The sequence below is a fragment of the Triturus cristatus genome, chromosome 3_2, assembly GCF_964204655.1.
Source record: "Triturus cristatus chromosome 3_2, aTriCri1.1, whole genome shotgun sequence".
NCBI classification, from domain to species: domain Eukaryota; kingdom Metazoa; phylum Chordata; class Amphibia; order Caudata; family Salamandridae; genus Triturus; species Triturus cristatus.
The window spans coordinates 808437801-808461747 of record NC_140584.1 but is presented as its reverse complement, the minus strand read 5'-3'; the positions used below and the strand labels follow the sequence as shown (position 1 = coordinate 808461747).

General features: G+C 46.3%; 2 protein-coding genes across 6 annotated transcripts in view; one reads left to right on the top strand and one right to left on the bottom strand.

The window, feature by feature from the left end:
* Positions 1-13516, bottom strand: part of LOC146858183 (interferon-inducible GTPase 5-like) — a 300592-nt gene extending 287076 nt beyond the window's left edge. The window contains exon 1 of the mRNA XM_085648950.1: positions 13403-13516. The gene's annotated coding sequence lies outside the window, so the exon portion shown is untranslated. The remainder of the gene's footprint in view (positions 1-13402) is intronic.
* The window catches only part of CYP20A1 (cytochrome P450 family 20 subfamily A member 1), a 279688-nt gene that overhangs the window by 51225 nt on the left and 204516 nt on the right, over positions 1-23947 (top strand). The gene's annotated exons all lie outside the window — the stretch shown is intronic.

The window sequence follows — 23947 nt, the reverse complement described above, 5'->3', positions numbered from 1 at the left end:
CAATGAACTATGGAAGAATTGGGGATATTTGGTTATGTTTTTCCACCACTCCATCTGCTTCGGTTTGTGATTCGCAAACTGCGACAGACATAGCTGACTCTCATCCTAGTGGCTCCCACATGGGCCAGACAACCACGGTTCACCACACTACTAGAACACTTGGCAGTCTCACTTGGCAGGACCTACTAACCCAAAACCAGGGAGCGATAAGACACTGAAACCCCAGATCACTAAATCTTGCAATCTGGCTCCTGAGGTCTTAGAGTTTGGATACTTGAATTTACTTCAACAGTGTATGGATGTTCCTAAAGGGGCAAGAAGACCCACTACTAGAGCATGCTATGTGGCAAAGTGGAAATGATTTGTTCATAATTGCCATTCAAAGAATATTAACCCATTAACACCAAAGTCTCAAGACTTATGTTACCTACAGCATTTACAAACCTCAGGGTTAGTCTTCACTTCTATAAGACTACACCTAGCAGCAGTAGCTGCATATCTACAAAACCTGGAACAAGCTTCTATATTCATAATTCCTGTCTTTAAAGCTTTTCTGAAGGGTCTCAAAAGAGTAATACCATTGAGAGATCCTCCAACACCAGCGTGGAACCTCAATGTTGGGTTAACAAGGTAATGGGTCCACCATTTGAACCTTTACACTCATGTCCCCTACAGTTCCTATCTTGGAAAGTTATTTTCTCATTGCAGTCACTTCACTTAGACGTGTCAGTGAGCTTCAGGCATTCACTCTAGAAGTACCATTCTTTCAACTTCATAGAGACAAAGTGGTACAACTTACCAACCCTAAATTTCTACCAAAAGTGGTCTCACAATTGCACTTACATCAATCTATTGAATTACCCGTTTTCTTTCCAAAGCCTGATTCAGTCGCGGAAAGAGTTTTACATACACCAGACATAAAAAGAGCTCTCATGTATTTTATTGACCGAATTCAATCATTCAGGAAAACACAACAACTCTTCGTTGCATTCTCAAAACCACATAAAGGGAGGGCTATATCTAAAGCAACCATTTCACGTTGGATTGTAAAATGCATCCAAACTTGTTGCGCCAAAGATAAAAGAACTCTACCTATCACTTCAGAAGCTTACTCCACTTGGAAAAAAAGGAGCTTCCATGGCCTTTCTAGGCAATATACCCATGGCTGACATATATAAGGCAGCTGTGTGGAATACACTGCAGACATTTACAAAACATTATGTGTAGATGTTATGGCCCATCAACAAGCAAATGTGGGTGAAGCAGTACTAAGAACATTATTCCAAGCAAACGCAATCCACAAAGGTTAGCCACAAGTGTGGGAGGAAAAATGTTACTTAGCCAGTAAGCATTTGTTTGTAGCATGTAGTGCTTTAGATTCACATGTGCTCATTCTTCTCCCCGGACACCTGTGTTGGATGCAGTTATCTATATTGAACATTAAACTATCTTTGCATGGTCATCTTACTAGGATACATTATCCTTCACACTCCTTCCTCACTCGCCAAGCGGAAAACAATCTAACAGTGGAGTCGAGGAGCATGCGCATTGCAAGCAAAAGGAGGAGTCACCACACCTCGTGACTCGAAAGACTTCTTCGAAGAAAAACAACTTGCACACTTCCGAGCCCAACACTAGATGGCGGACTTATGCTAAGCATGTGAATCTACAGCACTACATGCCACAAACAGATGCTTACTAGGTAAGTAACATTTTCCTTATTTAGGTATAAACCAGGCATTACCAGTCAAGATTGCAGGCGACACAGAATGTGGCAACCTGCCTTATTCTTTTTTTTTTTTTTTTTTTTTTTTTTTTTTTTTTGAAACCGTTTATTACATGTTAAAAAGGTTACAGGTATGGGCCTACAACCATCCGGCCGGCCGCTAGAGTGGCAGAAGCATATGACATAACTACAGTAAGAGTCTCTTGGCGGTGCAGATCGGTAAATCAGGAGATATCAATAGCGCAGGCCACAGAACCCCAAGCCCACAATACGGTTTCCTTTTTTTCAAAACAGAACAACACAAAAAAACCACACCCGCAAGGCAATCCGCAATCCAAAGTGACGGCACGTGCTCCTTAAGTGGGGGATCCCAACCAGCAGCCAAACTCTGAAGAGGGGGATGGGAATAGATCAGGGACAGGGGAACCACATGCCCGCGGCTGGGGGAGGGGGTCGGCTAGGGGGACGGAGCTGGTGAGGCGGCCGGTGGCAGTGGCGGCTCACAAATACCCCCGCGGTAGGCGTTCCAGGGGCCCCAGATTTTCACCCACGCCCCAGGCTTACCCCTCGCCACATACACTACCTTTTCACGAAACATACACCAATCCATATGTTCTTTCCAGGCCAACACCGCCGGGGGCCTCTGGGATCCCCACAATTGAGCAATGTCACGCTTAGCTATCATGTATCCCAGAGTCACCCACCGCTTCTGCGGGACCGAATAGTCATTTGGTTCCCACACATTCAGCAAGCATCTCCTCGCTTCAGGCAACAGCGCGACACGCGTAACCACACGCAGGACCTCATGCACACCACGCCAGAATCGCTCCACCTTTGGGCACTCCCACAGAATATGCATGAAAGTTGCCAAAGCACCACAGCCACGCTTACACAATCCGTCACCAGCAAAGCCCATACGTAGAAGCCTTGGCCCCGTCACGTAAACCCGGTGGAGGATCTTAAGCTGGACGAAGCGAAGGCGAGCCGGGATGGCCACCTCCTTCGGAGAGGCCACCGCGGAGATCCAGTCCTCGTCGTCCAGTTCCAACCCGTCGGCAACCCAGGCCTCGCGGAGACTAGTCAGCAGGCACGATCTGTCGTTGATCAGCTTTTTATATATAAGGGAGATCGTGCTGTCTGGGACATGGCCATCCAGCACTCGGTCCTCCAGGGGGGAAGACTCCGGAATGGACGCGACATCCGGGAAGACGGAGCCCAGCGCATGGCGGACTTGTAAGTACCGAAAGTACTCACTGCCTTGCAGCTGAAACTCCGTCTGCAGCGTCTCAAAAGTTTTGAATCCCCCCCTCGTCCAGAGATCTCCCACTGTGCTGATTCCGATCGTGTCCCACTTCTCGAAGCCCTTCGATGTCCACAGGGAGCCCAACCTCTCAGACGCATATAGCGGTGTCGCCCGGGTCAAACGGTCCTTCCACCCCATCGCTGCATTAGCCGCGTGCCAGACACGCACCATGACACGCGTCGGTCCCGTCAGACGGGAGTCGGGCGCGCCAGAGTAGAGCGCTCGATTGTAGTCGCCACCGGGCAGGAGCATCCTGTCCATTTCAAATGCCGGGTTCAAGGCGGGCCCGTAAAGGCCATGATTAATTGCAGCTAGCTGGGAGGCCCAGTAATACCGTTTAATATCCGGGAGGGCAACCCCCCCATCGTACCACGGGAGCGTCAATTTAGCCAGAGCAATACGCGGCCTCCCGTCCCAGAACAGGCGCCGCTGAAGGCTCTCCACCTCACGGAAGTAGCGCGCCGGAACCAAGTCCATAGTATTCTGAAGCGCATACAGAAAGCGCGGCAAGGACATCATCTTAAACAAGGCCGCTCGGCCAAGCGGCGAAAGCGGAAGACGCCGCCAGCGCGCAACGTCCTCCCGCAAGCGCTGGAGGGGGGGCAGCAAGTTCCGCTCGTAGCGGACCTCCGGGTCTAGAGTAATATATATACCCAGGTACCGGAACCCCTGGGAGGCAATCTGGATCGGGCAGACCCGTGGTAGGGCCGGAGCCTCCCCGGAGAGCACATACACGCAGGATTTCGCCCAGTTGATGACAAGGCCTGAGTTACGACCGAAGGAGCGCAAAACATCAACCAGGACAATCAGCGAGTTACGCGGGGAGGCGAGATACAAAAGGATATCATCGGCGTAGAGGGACACGCGGTCCTCATGCTCGGGGGTCCAGCGGAGACCACGGATGGAGGGGTGCCACCGCAGCCACTCCGCCAAGGGCTCCAAGGCCAATGCAAACAGGAGCGGTGACAAGGGGCAACCCTGACGCGTGCCCCGCCCCAGCGCGAAGGGGGCCGAGACTCGCCCATTCACCACCACCTGCGCCAATGGGCCCGAATACAACAATTTGACCCAGCTAATGAATCCCGGTCCAAATCCAAATTTCGCCAGCATCGCCCAGATGTATGGCCATTCAAGCGTGTCAAACGCCATGGTGGCGTCTAAGGACGCCAAGATGGCCGGCTCCCGCACAAACGGGACACGCGCGAGCACCCCATGCAAGCGTCGCAGATTAAGAGCCGTGTTGCGATGGGGTATAAAGCCAGATTGGTCTTGGTGGACCAAATCGCCCACCACGCCAACCAGCCGGTTGGCCAGTACTTTGGCGAGGATTTTGGGCTCCGCGTTCAAGAGCGAGATAGGCCTATAGGATGTAACCCGCTCACGGGGTCTCCCCTCCTTGTGGATCACCACGATTGTGGCCAGACGCTGGTCCGGCGGGAGGGAACCCTGCGAGTGGGCCGCCAGGAACATGGCGCGCAGGTGGGGCGCCAGTACATCCGGTCGTAGCTTGTAGAGCTCGATGGGGATACCATTGGGGCCCATGGCCTTGCCGGATGCGACCGAGCGAATAGCCAGGGCAATTTCGTCCGAGGTGGGAGGAGCGTCCAGCAAATCCCTGTCCTCCACCGTAAGGGAGGGCAGCGCGATGTCCCGAAGCAGGGCATGGGAATCTTCCTCCGAGCAGGGAGAAACCGTGGAGTACACCTCGCGGAAGTAATCCGCGAAGCAGGAGACAATGGCTTCCGGCTCGGTAACAGGCACACCGTCCATCCCCTCAAGCAAAGGAACCACACGACTCGCTCTCTCCCTCTTGTCCAACCACGCAATCAATTTACCAGCCTTATCACCCACATCATACAGTCGCCCCTGTTGCTCTCTACTGAGGCCCCTGGCCGCCTCCGTGACGAGGGCCCTATAGGCCGCCTGCTTGAGGTGCAGAACATGCAACTTGGCGTCGGTTACCCCGCTCCCCAGGTCACCCTCTAATTCCGCAATTTCGGCCTCCACCCGGGTTACCTCCTCCCGCTCGCGCCTCCGGGCCTGGGAGATAAAGGAGAGGGCCTCCCCTCTGAGAACTACCTTAAAAGCCTCCCACAGGGAGATGGCCGAAGGGACAGACCCCACATTCTCATCAAAGTATCGCTGTAAGGATTTGATCAAGTCGGCACGAATAGTGGGGTCACGCAAGTACCAAGCATTGATTGGAGCCACCCTGCCCCCCCCCCCCTAGGGAAGACATCGAAATGTAACAGTACTGGGGAGTGATCTGAAATGCCCCGCGCCAGATGGCACACCTCTCCCACCCTCCCAGCATAGGCCGCCGGGACAAGGATGTAATCGAGCCGCGAGAGGCTACCATGGGCACCCGAGTGGAAGGTGTATTGCCGCTGCGCGGGATGCTTTAGTCGCCAGCAATCCACCAGGCCCAGAGTATCTAAAAGGCCGGACAGCCAGGCCTGTGCCCGGGGGAGGTCCCTAGGGGGATGGCGATCCAGAGACCCAGAAACTACCGCATTAAAGTCCCCCCCAACCACCAGCAGGCCACCCGGGAGGTCCAGGAGGAGGCGCCCCAAATCCGCAAATGTAGTAGATTGTAACCCAGGCGGGACGTACACTGATATAAAAACAAACACTCTACCCTCCATTCTACCCACCAGAACAGTGTAGCGTCCCCTCTCATCATGGCGCACCTCATCAATCTCCAACGGGAGCGAGTTCTTAATCATGATACCCACCCCCCGCGAGCCCGAGGTGAAGCCCGAGTGGGCCACCAAACGATAGCCTCGCCGATTCATGGCATGAAAGGAGTTACCTATAAGGTGTGTCTCCTGCAGGAAGATAACATCTGGTGAGATACGTTTCAGGTACTGCAGGACCACACCACGCTTAATCCTGTCCCCCAGACCGTTAACATTCCATGACAACACAGTCAAATCCCTACCCCCCATCATACGTAGAAGCAATCAGTCGTCCCCCACAGAGCATCTCGAGAGCAACAATACAGTAAAGGGCTTGCCTTGCGGTGCAAATAAACGACACACCCCCCCCGCCCCCCCATCCCAACAGAACTCCCCCCTCCCTGCACCCCTGCATGAGCCCAGACAGCCCCCCCAAAGTGCAGTGTGCCTGTCGCCCCATAGATGAAAAACTAACTAGTCCCCCAGAGGAGGAGGGAAGCCCCCAACAGACCCCACACGACCTCCATCGGAGGGGAACATAAACGATCAGTAAATGGTAAAGGAATGTTGTCCAGAGCAAGGCCTATTCTTCACCCCTCAGTTCTGATCCGGCGGGCCCTCCCCGCCAACCGCACCCCCCCCACCCCCTCGGCCCTGATCTCCAGGCAGAGTGTCCAACCAGTCCCCAGCCGCCTCGGGTCGGTCAAAAAAGTGCGTGCGCCCATCCACCTCCACCCTTAGCTTAGCTGGAAAAAGCATTGAGTACTTAAGATTCAGGTCCCGTAGGCGACGTTTAACTCCGATAAAACTCAATCTCAGTTTTTGGACCGCCGGAGTAAAGTCTGGGTAGAAATGCACATCCATGTTATCAAGCTTGACCGGTCCCTGTTGCCTGGAGGTCTGCAGGATAGCGTCTCTGTCCCGAAAATTAAAAATCCGGGCAATGAGAGGCCGCGGCGGGGCACCGGCCTTAGGTCTGCCCCCAGGGACCCGGTGAGCACGTTCCACCGCAAAAAGCTTATTCAGCCCCCGGGGCTGAAGATGGGTAAGGATCAATTCTTCCACAAAAAGATCTGCCGCCTCCGCCTCTCGTCCCTCCGGCACTCCCACAATGCGAACGTTATTCCTCCGGGCCCGACCCTCGGAATCCTCCAGTCGCCGGTCCATCAGGGCGCTCACCTGGCCAAGCCGGCGCACCTCCTTTTGGAGGGCCACCACGTCCGTCGTGAGGCTCGTCGTGGTGTGGGCCAGGGAATCGACCCGGTCGTTGGTTTTGGACAAGTCAGCCCTCACGAGGCTAACATCCACCAGGACCGAGTCTATCTTTTGCGCTAAGGTGTCGAAGCGCTGGTCCACCGAGGCCTTCATCTCTGCGATGGCGCCCATGACGTCCCGGAGGGTCAGATCCACCGGTTGAGCAGATGCCTCCGTCGGGCCCGCCGGGGATGCGCGCGATGTCTCCGGAGATCCCTTCTGGAGGGTGTAGCGGTCCATACTGTTGGATTGAGGCGCCGGGCCGCGGCGGGTCGTCTTCACCTTCGCCCGGTCGCCATCTTGTTTGGTGGACATGCCTGCTCTCCCACCGTCGTGCCAATCTCCTCGAAAGGGCCGGTAAACCAGTTCACGGGTTCCGGGGGGGGGAGGGCGACCACTGGGCCGCAGGACGACTCACGGCCGGCGGGTCAGCCGGACACCTGGACAAGGCCACACCAGCGCACCCCGCTCCGCAACCCTACCTCGCTTGAGGGCAAGGAGAGCGCAAAAGCGAAAGTGAAAGCACGGGATACGCGAGTCGCCCAGCCCTGCCCGCCGCTGTTGTTCGCTTTGTCCCCGGATCGCCCCACTACTCCAATCCGGGGGGCCAGCGCGGAGAAGGCCGCAACCTTCAATCGGTGCTCCCACCGGTGTCCGGGGTCCGATTCGAAAAGGAAAAACGGATGGCGCCTCAGCTCGGGTTCACCGATGCAGTCCCCTCACCAAGGACAGGATATAGCCAGGATTAATTCAGGAGGTCGTGGTGGTCCTCGGGAGCCTCGCACCTACGCGGCCATCTTGGTTGCGCGCTAGGCTCCTCCTCCCAACCTGCCTTATTCTTAATCCATCCAAATACCAATCTGTAACCAAGGAGCTGATCAAACTACATTGGCTTCTGGTTCGTAAAATTGCAATGTTTAAAGAGTTGTGCTTTGCCCATAAAGATCTCAACAATACCTGGCCAGGATTTATTGCCACAAAGTTGTTTTTGTATGACCCAGAGCGTCATCTTCAATCTCTTAATAGGAGAGGTGTGGCCTTTGGCATGCAGAGCCAATTTGCCTTTGAGTAGAAATGCGCTGCATGTTCATTTTCATTTTATGTCGGTATGGAGACTTTCAGTTACACCGAATATAGTCAGTAAGAAGGCAATAGCAAATGTAGGTCAGGAAAACATGAGGTAGGAACTTCTTTTGTGGGAAGCCAACCGTAGCCAAGCTTACAGATCCTCAGATAAACATTCCATCCTTTACCATCAACTGTTTTATTTTATGTCAGTCCTGTGTGTCTCTCCTGAGGTTATCACTGACACTCCTGTATGTATCACTACTGGGTGTGTCATTACTGAGGGTCTCACTCCAGAGTGTGTCACTGGGGCGTGGGGGAGAGCAAACAACCTCGTACTGGTCACCGTGTTCTATTTGTATGCCGATGCTTGTTTAAACCCGAGATGCGCTTGGTGGGCGCTATACCCCGACCTTATCACGTGAGAGCTTGTGTCTCACTCTTCGTCAACCAGCAGGAAGTGTGTGAATCTTCTGGGAGAGAGAGGCACTTATGGAGGGGAGAGAGTACATCCCCCACGAGCACAAGAGTACCTCTGAGGCACGTGACAGGGAGTGCATGTGTGAGGGCGTGTAAGATCCGCAGAGCCTTGTTTTTTGTCTTGCAGTTTTATATAGCTCGAACTCGACCCGGAGGTATCATGGTGCTTTACACGAGCAACAGCTGTTCCAGACGGGCACATCCATGTTTTGTTAGGCATGGGGAGATGAAGTGATTTGCCCAGAATCACAAGAGGTTGAGCCGCAGAGACTCGAACCTGGTTACCAAGCTTCGAGGTCGTACGCTCTAGCCATTAGGCCACATCTTATTGATGCAGCCGCGAGACGCGATATGTGGTGGGGGAGGGCGAGAAGCAGGAGTTGTGTGCGCACGCGGCCAATGCTTGGAAAAACAAGCATTGAAAATGCAATAGGTCTCGCCTTTGATTAAGTTAAAGCCATTTGCTTTGCTAATGGTATTGTGTAGCAAAGCAAATGGCTTTAACTTAATAAAAGGCGAGACCTATTGCATTTTTAATGCTTGTTGCGAATTGGGATTACCTGAGCTGACTTCAAATCAAGGGGAAGTTGGCCCTCACTCAGAGAAAGATTTGGTATAGGGCAGATGGATGGGGCGAGAGAGGTAGTGGATAGCAGTGCAGCAATCTTACCTGGTATAATATCAAAAGGCAGCCCAGATTTAGCAGATTTCAGCATTATCTCCACTGCTTCTACTTGTAAGGTGGTAAAAGTTTCCAAAGAATGAACGTTACTATTGTTTATAGGGGGGAGGAAGGTGGTTCTTTAATGATGTCATTAGCTCCAGGTAGTTTGTCATAAATCGAATGTTTTTTTCTTCCAAGTAGTTAGCGATATTATCGCATAATGCTTGAGAAGGAGGAGTGATGGCAGCTGCGGTGGGATTAGTAAAAGATTTAATAACTTTATAAAGCTCTTTAGAAGAATTCCCAGCTCTGCTGAGTTGGGAGGCAATAAACGCTTTGCGAGCTTTATTTGACATCTCTATGGTAAAGTGCTAATGCAACTTTATAGGTTTCTCTCTCTCCATCAAATTGTGAGATAAATGTCAACGTCTCTCCAACTGTTTACACGTTGACTTCGCTACATAATTCAGGTGAATACCAGGGCATCGCCCGTTTCTGCGTGTTTATATATTGTTTTAGAGGGACAATACAGTCTATAGCTGATCTTAAAGCCCCGTGGTAGTTGTCAATGCTTAAATATCCCCTAGTTCCAATCTCGAAGGAGCCCTGTACTTTTCCTTAAAAGAGTCTGTAGTGATTCTATGCCATTGTCTCCTAAAACGGTACGAGGTAGTGTCAACTAGAGTTCCGGTTATCTGGAAATCAATTAAGGCGTGGCCACCTCTTCTTGTCTTCTACCCTATCTGAAGACAATGCGTGGATGGAAAAACACGGCCCATCAAGAAATCAGTACTACTGCAAAGAGAATGTTGCACTATAAAACACCCGGGTCACTGCAAGGTGGAACGCATCTCTGAATGGCAATTTCCCACTTTGTAATCCTGCAGCTGCAGGCTGACCATCACAGGATTGGACAGCCATGTTCTCATTGCCGACTGGGTGAAGGCTGCAACTACCTTTGGTCTTGATTACCTTACAGCGATCTAATCTTCTGGTATAGTTCTGATAGTACAGAGAAAAGCATGTTTAAGCCATACTTGTTTTGGACTGCCAAAATGATGTGGAATATGGCTGTTCGTCTACAAACCTATTGGGCCCTTCTCCAGTGTATTAACTGGTTACTGGAAGGATGTCACATGTAACTGAAACCAGATGCTATGCTCTGTAAAGCTGTGCACGATGAAGACACAGGTCGCTGCAGGATATTCAGTATAAGCATGACTCCCTGTGCAATTCTGTGGTAGAATGTGACTTGCCAGCAAGGTTTTCTTTCCCATCGTCACTGAGTTTGACTGGCTCTTCCTCTATTAAGGAACACACCTGCAACGTGTTTCTGTTGTTTCTCTTTTTAATTAGACTTTCCATTTGATTGTTCCTCCTCTATTTGTTCCTGATTTGAATTCTCATTATGTGCCAGCAATAGACCGGACCAATAGGTGTTTAAAATCAATGCAAATCAAATTAGCTTTAAAGAAATGGACATCAAACAGTTGTGAAATTATTTTAGGACGGGTATAAAATGTACCCGTGGCGCTCACACAACAAATAATAGAGAGTGAATTTAACTACTCACAGAAGGGGACTTAGACTTGTAATTTACTGGAGCCTTAGGCGCACCTTGTGTTTCAACTCGGGTGTGTGATGGGATCTTACAGGTGGCACTAGGAGTGGAGGTTATAGGTATGTCCAACTCTTGCCAACTACTCGGCTTTAGTGCTTTGTCTGGTTGCATGATTTTCACTGCCTCCAGTGCATCTCCTTTTTCTGGCGAAATACGTATTGTCTCATCAGAGAAGATGGTCAGGAGACGATCCAGTAGTAGCGCTGGTGGGGGAGGTGTGCAGGTTGATGGTAGGGGTCGCTGCCTGCTGCTAGGCCATGTTCAATACCACCTGCTTGCAGGCTGTTTTTCATGATCTTTTAATTTCTAGAGTTTACGTTTACACATAAGGCCTTTGGTGCCCCCTGTGAAATGAAATACCAAATAGCAGCTATGCTTGTCTACCCTGAATTTAGCGCTGCTATCATGATAGGATCATGATAGGATCATGATAGCATTTGTATTGCAGACCTGAGCTGAGGTCTGCCCATTATACACACCTTTCTAATGGCTTGGGTACCTATCAGAAGATTAGGTCATAATCTGAATCATCATTCCAATCTTTAATGATTCTGTGTGTTAAAAATAAAAGAGGGTTCTATATTCCCAAAGCTTCATGGATGATGCACCTGAGCTTTGAAAAAGCTCTTTCTGTTAAACTGTAAGCTATTAAGAGTACAGTGTGGGTGATGCATGCACAGGTGGTTAGGAACACACAGGTGTTGAGCTCTTGAATTCTGAATTCTACATAGATACAAAATATAAGTGACTAGGATACACATAATACATGCATGATGATGCAAGGGTGACATCGGCACTGACTAGGTGTGGAAAATCAAGTAAAAAAAAAAATATTTCTCTATAGATGTAAAAGATAGGTTTAATCATTGTTGCTACCTGTGGTTCCAAGTGCAGTCCCATGTAAACTAGAACGCCGCACATTACGATCCCGATGGACCAAAACCACATTTGGTTCCTCTTCCTACATATCTTTATGTTAACCATGTGTCGCTTTTAAAATGGATTAAAATGGGCACTGTGGGTGCGAGTTTATGAAACTAGGAATTTCTGAATTTATCAGTAAAGGTGTGGCAAAAGGTGGCCCAGAGTTGACTTTTTATCTTTCTCGGGGACTAATGAGCATTGTGCATCTGCTGTCTCAGATACTAGCATAGTGTGCAGATTGGTTAGAGTGGCTGTTCTTGTTTGGTAGCTGTATGTTGGTAGTGCTATCAATGTCCCCTTCCTTTAGGTTGCAGTTTCATAGATTGCTGCTAAAACCTACTCCCCAGCATGTTCTATCCTGCCATGCAGGAGACTCGCGTACTAGTCTGGGGCTACCATGGCAGCACAATTTTGTGAAGAATGCACACTTAAACTTGGTGTTTGGTGGCTTTGCGCTGGAGGCGAAATACACGTTTACCTTTGCCTATAGGAAGGCACAACTATACTACCTGAAGTGACCTCATGAAAGAAGGATGATAATGAAGCAAAAAGGGTCCATTCACTCCTAAAGAAGCCTCTATTAGGCTTGAGCAAAAATGCCTATTTTCACTGGAGCTTTTGGGTTGTGGGTAAAACAGGGCGAGTGGATTGTAAGGACGATTACACTTAACAGAAGAAAAAAACAAAGAATATATACCATGACCTGAGCCATGGTCCCACCAAAGCAGCATCTTGTGCAATCCAGTGTACCATGGTCCGAGCTCAACTTGTCTACATTGCTTTCGTTACGGTTCACATGCCTGCTAAGTAACTGGAATAGAAACTTAACATTTCTGCTAAGCGCTCACATCTCAGGAGTGCCTACAAATTCCCGCACAAAACTAAATGATGCCCCAAGACCTCAAGGCTATGTGAGGAATGTTTACTCAGATTCTGTATACTTAAAAAACATGCCTATGCAGCCAACGAGTACCTTTAACACGTTGTGCAGTGTAAATATGCAATGTAAACATCGTGCGACCGATTGAAATGCAAAATTGTAATCCTTCATTACTTGGTTGTAAATCCCTTAAACATCCACTTGAAGTCCAGCCAAATCTTCAAGCGCCAAACTGAAGATTGAAGCTGCACTTTGAAGGGCCCTAAAAGAAAGGGGTGTTCTGCAGTTGTTCTAGCTCGGGCAACCCCTCGTTCACGTACACACGCCCCTCTGTTGCTTTCTCCCTCTCTCGGTCTCTCTTGCGTGCACGTATTTCCTTCCACCCTGTTCAAAACACTCGCGGCTTCAGCATTACTGTCTGACCTGTTTTGTAATGTGTTCACTTAGAAGTCGGTTGTAATGGCTGTTACACACTTGTTAAGATATTGACTTGTATACATAAACATCCTCTCTTTGGGCACAAGTGCAAACAAACGCTAAAGTTCGCATACACAATGTCTTTAACACACTTGCAATTAATTATTGGCATTCAAGCACACGCACAAACAAACCCACACCTTCACCTATTACCTTGCGCGCGCATGCATCTCAGTTTCACGGGCGCAGTCTCTCTCACATCCACGCTCTCAAACGCCTTATCCTGCTGCATTGTACATACACTCTCAGGCCCTCTCCCACATTCGCCTTTGCTCCCTCACAGAATCCACTGCTTGCAGACATAAGGGTAAAGGACTTTCTAGCCATTACCATGTACTTCCGTTTCGTTGACGTCATTACGAAAACGTATGTAATTTGACAGGCGTGCTCATTTCTGCCTTGGCGGTGGCAGGTTCCTTCTTCGCTGTCCACGCCCTGCTGTTCACTTACTGTTCTCGGAGAAGCGGCCCCCGCTCTGCCCGCGTCGGTACTGTCACCGCGCCAAGTCCACCCACTTCAGCAGAGCTTTGCTGGTTTCCTGTCAGCTTCTGAATTCAGCTGCATATTCGCATATTCTGCCTCTCGTTCTTTCCACTGCCAGTAAAAGACTGTTACCCATGGCAACCGAGCCCGAAAATCCCACTCAATAAAGCATATTTAAATCGTGTGACTTTGCTTTGGTTTGCTATGAGTTTTGATAAGTCAGTCTTAAATCCTTTGGTTCCTGCTTGTTTCTTTCCCTGATGCCAAACTTCACGATCAGGGATTGTACTTTTGATAGTTGTTAATTATATTGCGAAATAACCCCACTGACTTCTGCATAACGTGGGAAACATTAATTGTCTATGAGCTTGTTAAAAACAACAAGCTTCATTTGCACGAACGTGTTTTGGATATTTTAGGGAAAGCTGTGCTTTCCCTTTTGATGTGTGAGTTCTGTACTAGTTTTTGCTGCAACCACGTGTGACCTTCCTCTGCAAGCTTTTGATTCGGCAGACGGTGAGGGTGCTTCCGCTGCAAAGGGATGCTCGTTTTGCCTATTGGAAAAGCTTGTGCTCAGTACAGCAGTCCTGAGTTGGATAAGATGATAGGCCAGTTGTAAATGCTGTACGGCTGCTGGATTCATTCCGAGTAGTTATGTCCGGTGCCAGAGGCCTGGTCTGTTTAATATGAAAAGTTATGGCAAACGCAGTAGGTCTGACTTACTTGTGAAAAGCATATGTTAACGGTATGAAGTATCTTGAAAGAGAAGCAGGATACCGAGTAGATGAATAATAATAGATTTATTGTAACAAGGAAGATCCCATCCAACCGCCAGCCATCAGTTCATAACTGGTGGTTTTCAGAACCTAGTTAAGCTCAACAATCCATGACATCAGCTAGTGATGTCATGGGAACACTAACATTCTAATCCCCACAACATGAGATGCCACACATCTCCGTTCCCCAAATACAGAAAGCAATATCATAACATATAGACATATACACTGAAAATAAAATAAAGAAAATTAAATGTAGTCTGCCAAATAACCTGGCTTCATAACCATTAAATGAAGTCTGCCAAATAACCTGGCTTCATGACCACCATGTTGGATTTTCTAAGACAGTCCAATTTCACACCCACTCCACCATTACTGTGTGAAGCATCATTATCATTTCCCTTTGAATCGATTTCCACATCACATTCCAACTTTCCCTTACACACTACAACTCTATTCAAGTTCCAAATGCGATGATCATGAGTTTGGATTGCATTTTTAAATATTTTAGTCACCTTGACAGGTTTCATGTACTTGGACATTGAGCTGCCTAAAACCCCACCAGGACGTTTAATCATGACCCAATCTCCCACATGTACCACAGTCCTCTTTACAACATGTTTCTTATCAAAATATTCCTTCCTTATTCTCCCTTTCTCTTCCTCAACTCTCACCATTTCTTCACCATCACATACCTTATCTTTTCCTTTTAGCAACTCATATTTATTGACCCAATACGGTTCAACACACGTGTTCGGAAGTCTACCCCGAAACAGTAGAAAAGGAGTTTTCCCTGTGGTTGAGTGTGGAGCTAGCCTATATTCCTCAATTTTTGCAATGACCTCTTTTTTCCAATCGGCACCAACACTTTTTGCTAAAGCAATGGTTTCCTTAATCACTTTGTTAAACCTTTCTACCATCCCATTAGTTTCTGGGTGATAGAGAGCAGAGGTTTTATGTACAATTCCCTTGGACGACAAGAACTGTTCCATTTCTCTAGAAATTAACTGAACCCCATTATCCGATAAAATAGAAATGGGCAAACCTTCCCTGGCAAATAAAGACTTCAAACAATCAATAACATTGCCAGTGTTGACAGATGTCAAGAAGAACACCTCAGGCCACCTAGAATACATGTCTATGACCACTAGTAGGTATGTTTGAGATTCTTTCCCATGAATGGGACCCACTATGTCCAACGCAATTTCCTGCCAAGGTCCATTTGGACGTTTCCTTAAGACCATCGGTTGTTCATGTGTACACTTGGATTTGTCGCTGATGGCACACGACACACAATCTCTAATAATACGCTCAACCATTCTGTCCATACCTGGCCACCAATAAGACATGCGTAACCTTTCTTTGCACTTAGTTAGACCTGAATGAGCCACATTTACTGAGTCTACCAATTCCTTTCTTAGAGAAGTAGGAGGAATCAGTCTTGTTCCCCTAAACAAGAAATCTTTGTCTACCGACAATTCATTACGTACACCCCAAAAACACTTCACATTCTCAGAAACATTTTTACTGGAGGACCACCCTGCCTTTAACAAGGACATAACTTCACACAAGGTTAAGTCCTTCCGTATTTCATCTAACCACCTATCTTCCGATATAATAACCTGATCTACAACACAAACCATCTCATCATCCTCTTCATAGTCAGGACTACACTCATGCAAACCAACAGAGGGCACCAAACGCGATAGAACATCCGCTACACCGTTTTCAATTCCCGGAATATACTTGATCATGAAATTATACTCCTGTAAACCAATCACCCACTTGGTAATCCTACCAGATATTAGATCCAAACCTTTCTTACTGAAAATCTCAATTAATGGCTTATGATCCGTATGGACCTCAAAGTCTACACCCCACAGAAACTTTTTGAGTTTTTTAACCGCCCAAAACACAGCTAACGCTTCCCTCTCGACAACTGAATACCTAGTCTCCGGATCTCTAAGACTTCTGGACAGAAACATAATAGTTTTCATGCCATTGCTACCACTTTGCTTCAAAACTGCTCCCAACCCCTTCTCACTCTTATCTGTCACCAAAATGGATTTACCAGAAGGATCAAAACTCTTCAAAGAAGGAGCTAGTCCTAGTTTCCCCTTTATGGCCACAAATTCCTCCTCACATTTCTCTGACCACAAGTACTCCTCACCCTTTCGTAGTAACCTTCTCATATTCACAGTTGCTAAAGCGAACCCTTTGATAAATTTGGCATAATATTCAATCATCCCTAAAAATTTCATAAGGTCAGACTTGTTGGTAGGAGAACACATTTTTGTGATGGTTTCAACCAACTCGGACTTGGGCTTTACACCCTCCCCTGAGATGCTGTGACCAAGATAATTGATGGTATTAGATTTAAATGAGCATTTTTCCACCTTGATCGTGAGGTTATGCTCACTCAAAGCTTTTAACACAGATTTCAATCTAATGTCATGTTCCCTGTCGTCTTTAGCAAAAACCAATATGTCGTCTTGATAGACACACACTCCAGGGAGATCTTTTAATACTCTTTCCATTACTCTTTGAAACACTGAGGAGGCAGACACCAAACCAAAAGGCATTCTCCTAAATCTAAATGTGCCAAATGGAGTAATGAACGAGGTACAATCCCGAGACGACTCATCAAGTTCAATTTGGTGATACGCCGAGGTTAAATCTAATGTGCTGAAAATTTTTGCTCCATCAAGTAATGTTAACAATTCTGTAATATTAGGTAATGGGTATCTGTCCACCACAACACACTTATTCAGTTGTCTTAAGTCAATGCACAAACGCAAATTACCATTTGGTTTGCGAGCTGCGACAACTGGAGCAAGCCATTGCGATCCTTCCACCTCTTCAATGATCCCACCACTGCTCAGTTTTTCTATTTCTTTTTTCATATCCTCTTTAACTGATAGTGGAACACTCCTCACCTTACATTGTGTAGGAATCGCATCAGCTTTTAATCGTATCTTGTGTCTATACCCCTCCAGACATCCCAAGGTATCCCTAAATACATTTGGAAATTCAGATTTGAGCATATGAGCATACGTTTCATTGACATTCTTATCAACTGAATGGATCCTCTCCCTCAATTGTATCGGAAAATCTGCATTTGGATCAAGAAACACTCCCAAATCCCCTTGATGTAACCAACTAATGATGCTATCTCCACGCTTTGAGACATAGATTTTGCCACCAATCAACCGATCTTTATATTCTATTAGACCATTGAAATACCCATGTAACTTTATAGGTTCTCCCCCATAAGCCAACGGTATGATGTCAGGTTTGATGAGAGTAACCTTTCCCTTAAGTTTGGATACATAAAAATCATTTGAAACTATGGTGATCTTAGCACCGGAATCAAATAGTACCTTGGTACTTTCTCCCTCCACCATAATTTCATCATATGGGCCTGTTTTTTTACCAGTTTTTTCCTCAACTTGTACTACAATTTGTCCACAAATTGAGTCGTCAGAATCATTTCCTTGATAAATTTCTACCTCTTTGACCTTTGTCTTAAGTTTAGTTTTGCAAAAAGCAGTGAAATGCCCCTTTAATTTACACTTTGAACAAGTTTGATTGAGAGCCGGACATTTTCTATCATTAGCCAAATGATCCATTTTCCCGCATCTATAACACTTCCTTTCCATCCCTACTTTGTCTGATTGTGTTTTAGTATTTAGATCACCTTTTTCAGATTTAATCTTTACCACCTCAACCTTTGACCCTTTTTCAGCATCTTTCTTTATCACTGCAACACATTTTAAGGAGTGTTCTATACGTTTTGCAACACTCAACACCTCATCTAGGGACGGTTCGTCCCTCAACCATAACTCTTCTCTAACTTTTTCCATGTTGCACCCAAACATGAATTGATCCCTGATGCGTTAATCAGTTAAATTATCGAACTTGCAAGAAGAAGCAAGCTTCCTTAACTGAGTTATATAATCCTCAATTGACTCATTGGTGGATTGCATTCTCTTTGCAAATTGATACCTTTCCAGGATAGTGCTGACTTTTGGCAAATAATGCTTATCCAGCTTCTTAATACAAATGTCATAATCATTTAGGCCTCTAGCTTCCTCAGCTGATAGATCTGGCAAGTTGTCAAACACATCCTGGCCCTCCGAACCCAAACAATGAAGTAATAATGCCGACCGTCTTTCAGCACTTAAAGACAGACCACATACCCTGGCATATCTTTCAAACACCACCTTCCATTTTTTCCATTTGATTGGAGGAGCACCAGGAGATTATAAGAAGAAAGGTGCTGCAGTAACATTCTGCATGGCTGAATGGATAATGTGCTAGGTAACAATAATCAATTAAATTGATATGCCTATTGCCTTAAATAATTGCTAAACCTATACCACTCTCAACTTGCATTTACAGGATTAACTCGTACCTAAAGTAATGGCCTTTGTTAGAGTCAAAGACGACCCTAATCCATTCTACTTGGTTTATACATGTCAGTTACGTATCAAACGAGTAATAACAATTTGTTCCCTTACTTTTTTTTTTTTTTAAATTAACTCACCACCTTCTCTCTTTTTTTTTTTTAAAGAAAACTATACATGCGCACAACAGTATGATCTACCAGAGACTTACTAATGTAGATTGCAGTTGTTATAAGGCTAATGAAACACTCTCGGACACAAACGGATAAATTGCGTTAAAAACTTAGTTGCTAAGCAACCGTCAACAAAATGGCCACCACGCACGTCCAGCTTGAAAGTTCTAGATCCAGGTATGCCGCACCATGTCCGTTGAAACGTAAAAGTTTGTTTACCTTTGAATATCAATTGTGGCTTGAAATCAATAATTTATGTAGAGATTATACCTTTCAGCCAAAATCTCGAACTCAGTTACGACGTCGATGAAAATGTTGCACCATTAAAGTCCATCTGTATCATTGCCGAAGTGTATGGCACTGAAAAGAAAACACTCGTCGCAGGGCTCCACGTTGTGAGAGCAAACAGCTAAACAGCCATACGATTTCAGTGCCACTCCTCTTCACGAATAGACAGACAACGATATTAACAATCCAGGTGCAATCCAAACGAAGATAGTAACAATCGAGGTGCGATCCAATTTAAATTAACAGTGACTGATGTGGCTTCCTCTTAGTGTACTTGACACACAACGATCAGAGGAAAGGAGACCATTCAATAGCTTGACTCCCGTGTTGAGATCTTCCCGTTCATCAGTTCATCGTGTTCCAATGCCGACTACGCCAATGAAGTATCTTGAAAGAGAAGCAGGATACCGAGTAGATGAATAATAATAGATTTATTGTAACAAGGAAGATCCCATCCAACCGCCAGCCATCAGTTCATAACTGGTGGTTTTCAGAACCTAGTTAAGCTCAACAATCCATGACATCAGCTAGTGATGTCATGGGAACACTAACATTCTAATCCCCACAACATGAGATGCCACACGGTAGTAGTAGGCTTTTAAAGATGGATCATTATTACCCTGTGTTAAAGTGTTGCCCAATGCTCTCTGTCATAGAAGCTCACAGATTACCGTAGTAGGAAAGGGTTTTCATATAGGTTACCCCCTTAGAAAGATCCTAGGGGTAGAACATTTGCTCTGAACTTTTTTGTTAGGACCCCATAGAAAGGGTTATACTGAATATAATTGTGTATCTATTTGCAGTTTCATGACTGTATGCCTGACAGCTGCTTTGCAGGGAAGTTTATGCTCAGTAGCCTGAGCGGAGTATACAACACGCCAGTGACAAAGACCATATTCCTGAATAGTTAAAGTTGCGACAAAGGCACTTGACGTCATTTATTGTGAAAAGCATATTTTCAAGTCAAAGGTCTTTAATGATGGATTGCTGCTGTGCTTTGTTAAAACCTGCAGAGCGGTATTTTGCTACATGAATATTCACAGATTACCATACTAGGAGGCAAGGATCTTGCTGGTGGGTATTCCTTCTGACATACCCTGGTGGTGGAAGATTGTGCTTGAGGCAGTGGGTCCGCCCTGTTCAGCCATGTTTTGCTATGTGTGATGGCTTTTCAACGGATCACATGCACATCCTTCTGAAAAAGAGAGGGCCCGGTGGGCCAATTAATTAGTTTTCAATTTTCTCAGTTTAAAAATCCCCTTTCATTTCTTTCCTTCTCCTTTTTTGATCGGAGCCTACCAGTTAGCACAGCTGTCTGGTTGCAAAGACATATTGGGGACATGCTGAATACTTTCCTAGGAATGCATTCCGTCCATTGCATACCGCTGAATTTGTGTTTATCAACTCACATTTGCTTTCTTTCTATTTGCTGGCTTTATTTGATTTAGGCTGTCCAGCATGTCTTTGTCCCTCCCATAGAGCATAGCATGTTTACCACCTGTGTGACTGGCTCCTTGCATTCCTTCACAAGGGTGTGCTTTCTGGGTACCCCTCCCTTTTTTTTTGAGGCACTCTTTGGAAGACCTGTCATGACTCCAGTCTTTCTGCTTGACTGACTCTACTTATCTTTGCCACTAATATTACATGCCTGTGAGGAGCAATGTTCTGTTTACAAGCTTGTTTATTTTGGCTAGTGCTCTTCACTAATAGCATAACTTAAACAATCCTCTTCCTCAATTTCACGCCCATGCCACAAGAGCTCAAAGAAGGGGAGTGGGTGGTGCTGAATCACCATCAAAACAATCATACTGGAGTTCAGAAGTGAACGTGCAATAAAAAGGCCTTTACATTTTGTTTCTATCTTCTCACATTTGCTGTGCATTCAAAGACAGAGGTCAAATGTTAGGCTCCTTTTTCAAAGGGAGACTGGTGTTTACTTTTCTTTCTCTGACTGCAAAGTGCAAGGGTTTATCCTAGGAAAAGCTGTAGGATGTTAATTTTTCCAGCACATAACATTTATATGCCAGTAATTGAACTGTACACATACTTCAGAATATATCAGAATTAGGAAAGCACAAATAAAGCAAATTTTTTGTAATTCGGAAGTGTGGCAGAAACAAATATTTTAATACGATCAAAAGAAATCAATACATTAGGTGATTCCGATTTTCACACATTATTGTTTGTGTGGTGTATAGTTATTTCCGTAAAACTGTATGTCAGTCCAAATGTAAAGGTACTTTCAATTGAAAATGAGTTATCTGTATTTGGCAGTGGGCTACCACTACACTCTACACCACGCCACTGTAGAGCATGGATTAACGCCACTCTGCGTGACGTCGCCCTACTCTACGCCACTTTACCCTATGCTACTCAACTCTACTCTTCACCTCTCTACGATGCTCCACTTTTCGACCCTCCACTCTGCTCTATTTTACGCCACTCTGCTCTATTTTACGCCACTCTGCTCTATTTTACGCCACTCTGCTCTATTTTAGGCCACTCTGCTCCATTTTACGCCACTCTGCTCCATTTTACGCCACTCTGCTCCATTTTACGCCACTCTGCTCCATTTTACGCCACTCTGCTCCATTTTACGCCACTCTGCTCCAGTTTATGCCACTCTGCTCCAGTTTATGCCACCCTGGTCCATTCTATGCCACTCTTCTCCTTTTTACGCAACTCTGCTCCACTCTATTCCACTCCACTCTATTCCACTCCACTCTATTCCACTCCACTCTATTCCACTCCACTCTATTCCACTCCACTCTATTCCACTCCACTCTATTCCACTCCACTCTATTCCACTCCACTCTATTCCACTCCACTCTATTCCACTCCACTCTATTCCACTCCACTCAATTCCACTCCACTCAATTCCACTCACTTCTATGCCACTCTCTTCTATGCCACTCTCTTCTATGCCACTCTCTTCTATGCCACTCTCTTCTATGCCACTCTCGTCTATGCCACTCTCGTCTATGCCACTCTCGTCTATGCCACTCTCGTCTATGCCACTCTCTTCTATGACACTCTCTTCTATGACACTCTCTTCTATGCCACTCTTTTCTATGCCACTCTTTTCTATGCCACTCTACACCACTCTACTCTTATGCCACTCTACTCTACGAAATTCTACATTACATACATTCATACTTACATCAAATTACATTTTCAGCTGAACAGCGTAGAAAGTTGGTAAGGGATATTGCAGCCACTGTACATGTACAGACTCCATCAGTTCATCCAAGAAAATATGGATGGGAATATGCAGACAATGCAAGACTTTGACTATAACATATACCACCCTTCAGCAAGTTGCCAGGTTAATTGCAGGTTATTTTAAAGCAGCTTTTCTTTTTCCGCCCCTATATATGTCCTCTCCAGTTGGTACCACTTTCAGTTGCACAGGTCCACCTACAGATCCTTATTCGGACCCACCACTGGTAACAGTATTGTTCTTTTGGCCCTGGACACGTTTTAACGTCAGTTAAACATAAATGTTCCCTTTGAAAATGCTCTACGTAGTATCCACACACTTATTCACCATTCATCACACTATATCCAGTTAATGTTCCACTCAGGATGCTAAAGCACTTATAAAGATATTTAATTGACAATACCACAATGATACATTAAAAATATACAAATGAACAATTTAAAAAAATGCATAGAAAATATGTTAAAACCCATATATATCACAATTGTACAAATTCATTACACTACCATCTTCCTGGAAAGGAATATAATGAGACAGTTATATTTGCCTTGTCACTGTTAATTTGAAATAATAGACAGCATCCTGCAGGGGAAATTAATTTCCTGTCTTTGTGTTGCTACTGTCTTTTGTCAAATTTAGCAAAGCTTCAAGTGTCTACGCGTTTCGACGGAGTAACCTCAATCAAGCCACCTTCTTCAGGACAAAAAGTTTGATTCACTCCTTTCCGTGATTGCAAATATCACATACAATTGATTCTTTATGCACCAAATGTGGAAAAAATTAAAAGGTGTATATGTGCGTGTGTGTATATATATGTTCGAGGCATATGAGCTGCAGATCACACACTGAGGATAAGATCGCCATCTGGTGTTGGGCTTGGATGATTGCAGGTTGTTGTTGTCTTCGGAAGAAGTCTTTGGTCACGAGATTGGTGACTCCTCCCCTGGACAACAGTGCGCATGGGCATCCACTCCATCCTCAGATTGTTTTTTTTCCGCCATTGGGCTCGGATGAACTTTTTTCCGCTCCAGCAGAAAACTTATAGCAATCACTACAACTCTCAAACTTTGAAAACTCGACGTCGAAATCCATATCGGACCGACTCCGGATGCGGCTGATGGAAAGGACACCTTTTAAAAAATGCCCCCAATGTGGAGCAAAGTTCCCTCATAGCGATCACCCCGAGGTCTGTAATTTGTGCCTTTCACCAGACCACAACGAATCCAGCTGTCCAGCCTGCGCCGCATTCCGTTCGAAGAAAACTATCCGGGACCGAAGAGCTCGACGCCATATCATGGCCAAGCCGGTTCCGGAACCAGAAGACCTCTTTGCACAGGATGTCCCTGACGATGAATCCGAAGATCTCCAGATCGTGTCCGAGGCTGACGATTCTGATCCGGGGCAGCCTGTGAGTACCAGCCCCCCTACCCCAACACCACCCAAAAGACATTGGTCAAGACTCTGCCAGCTGGGCCCAGTCGCGATCCAAAAACATCTTCAGAAGCCCCGCCCTCGGGCCCGGCTCCGAA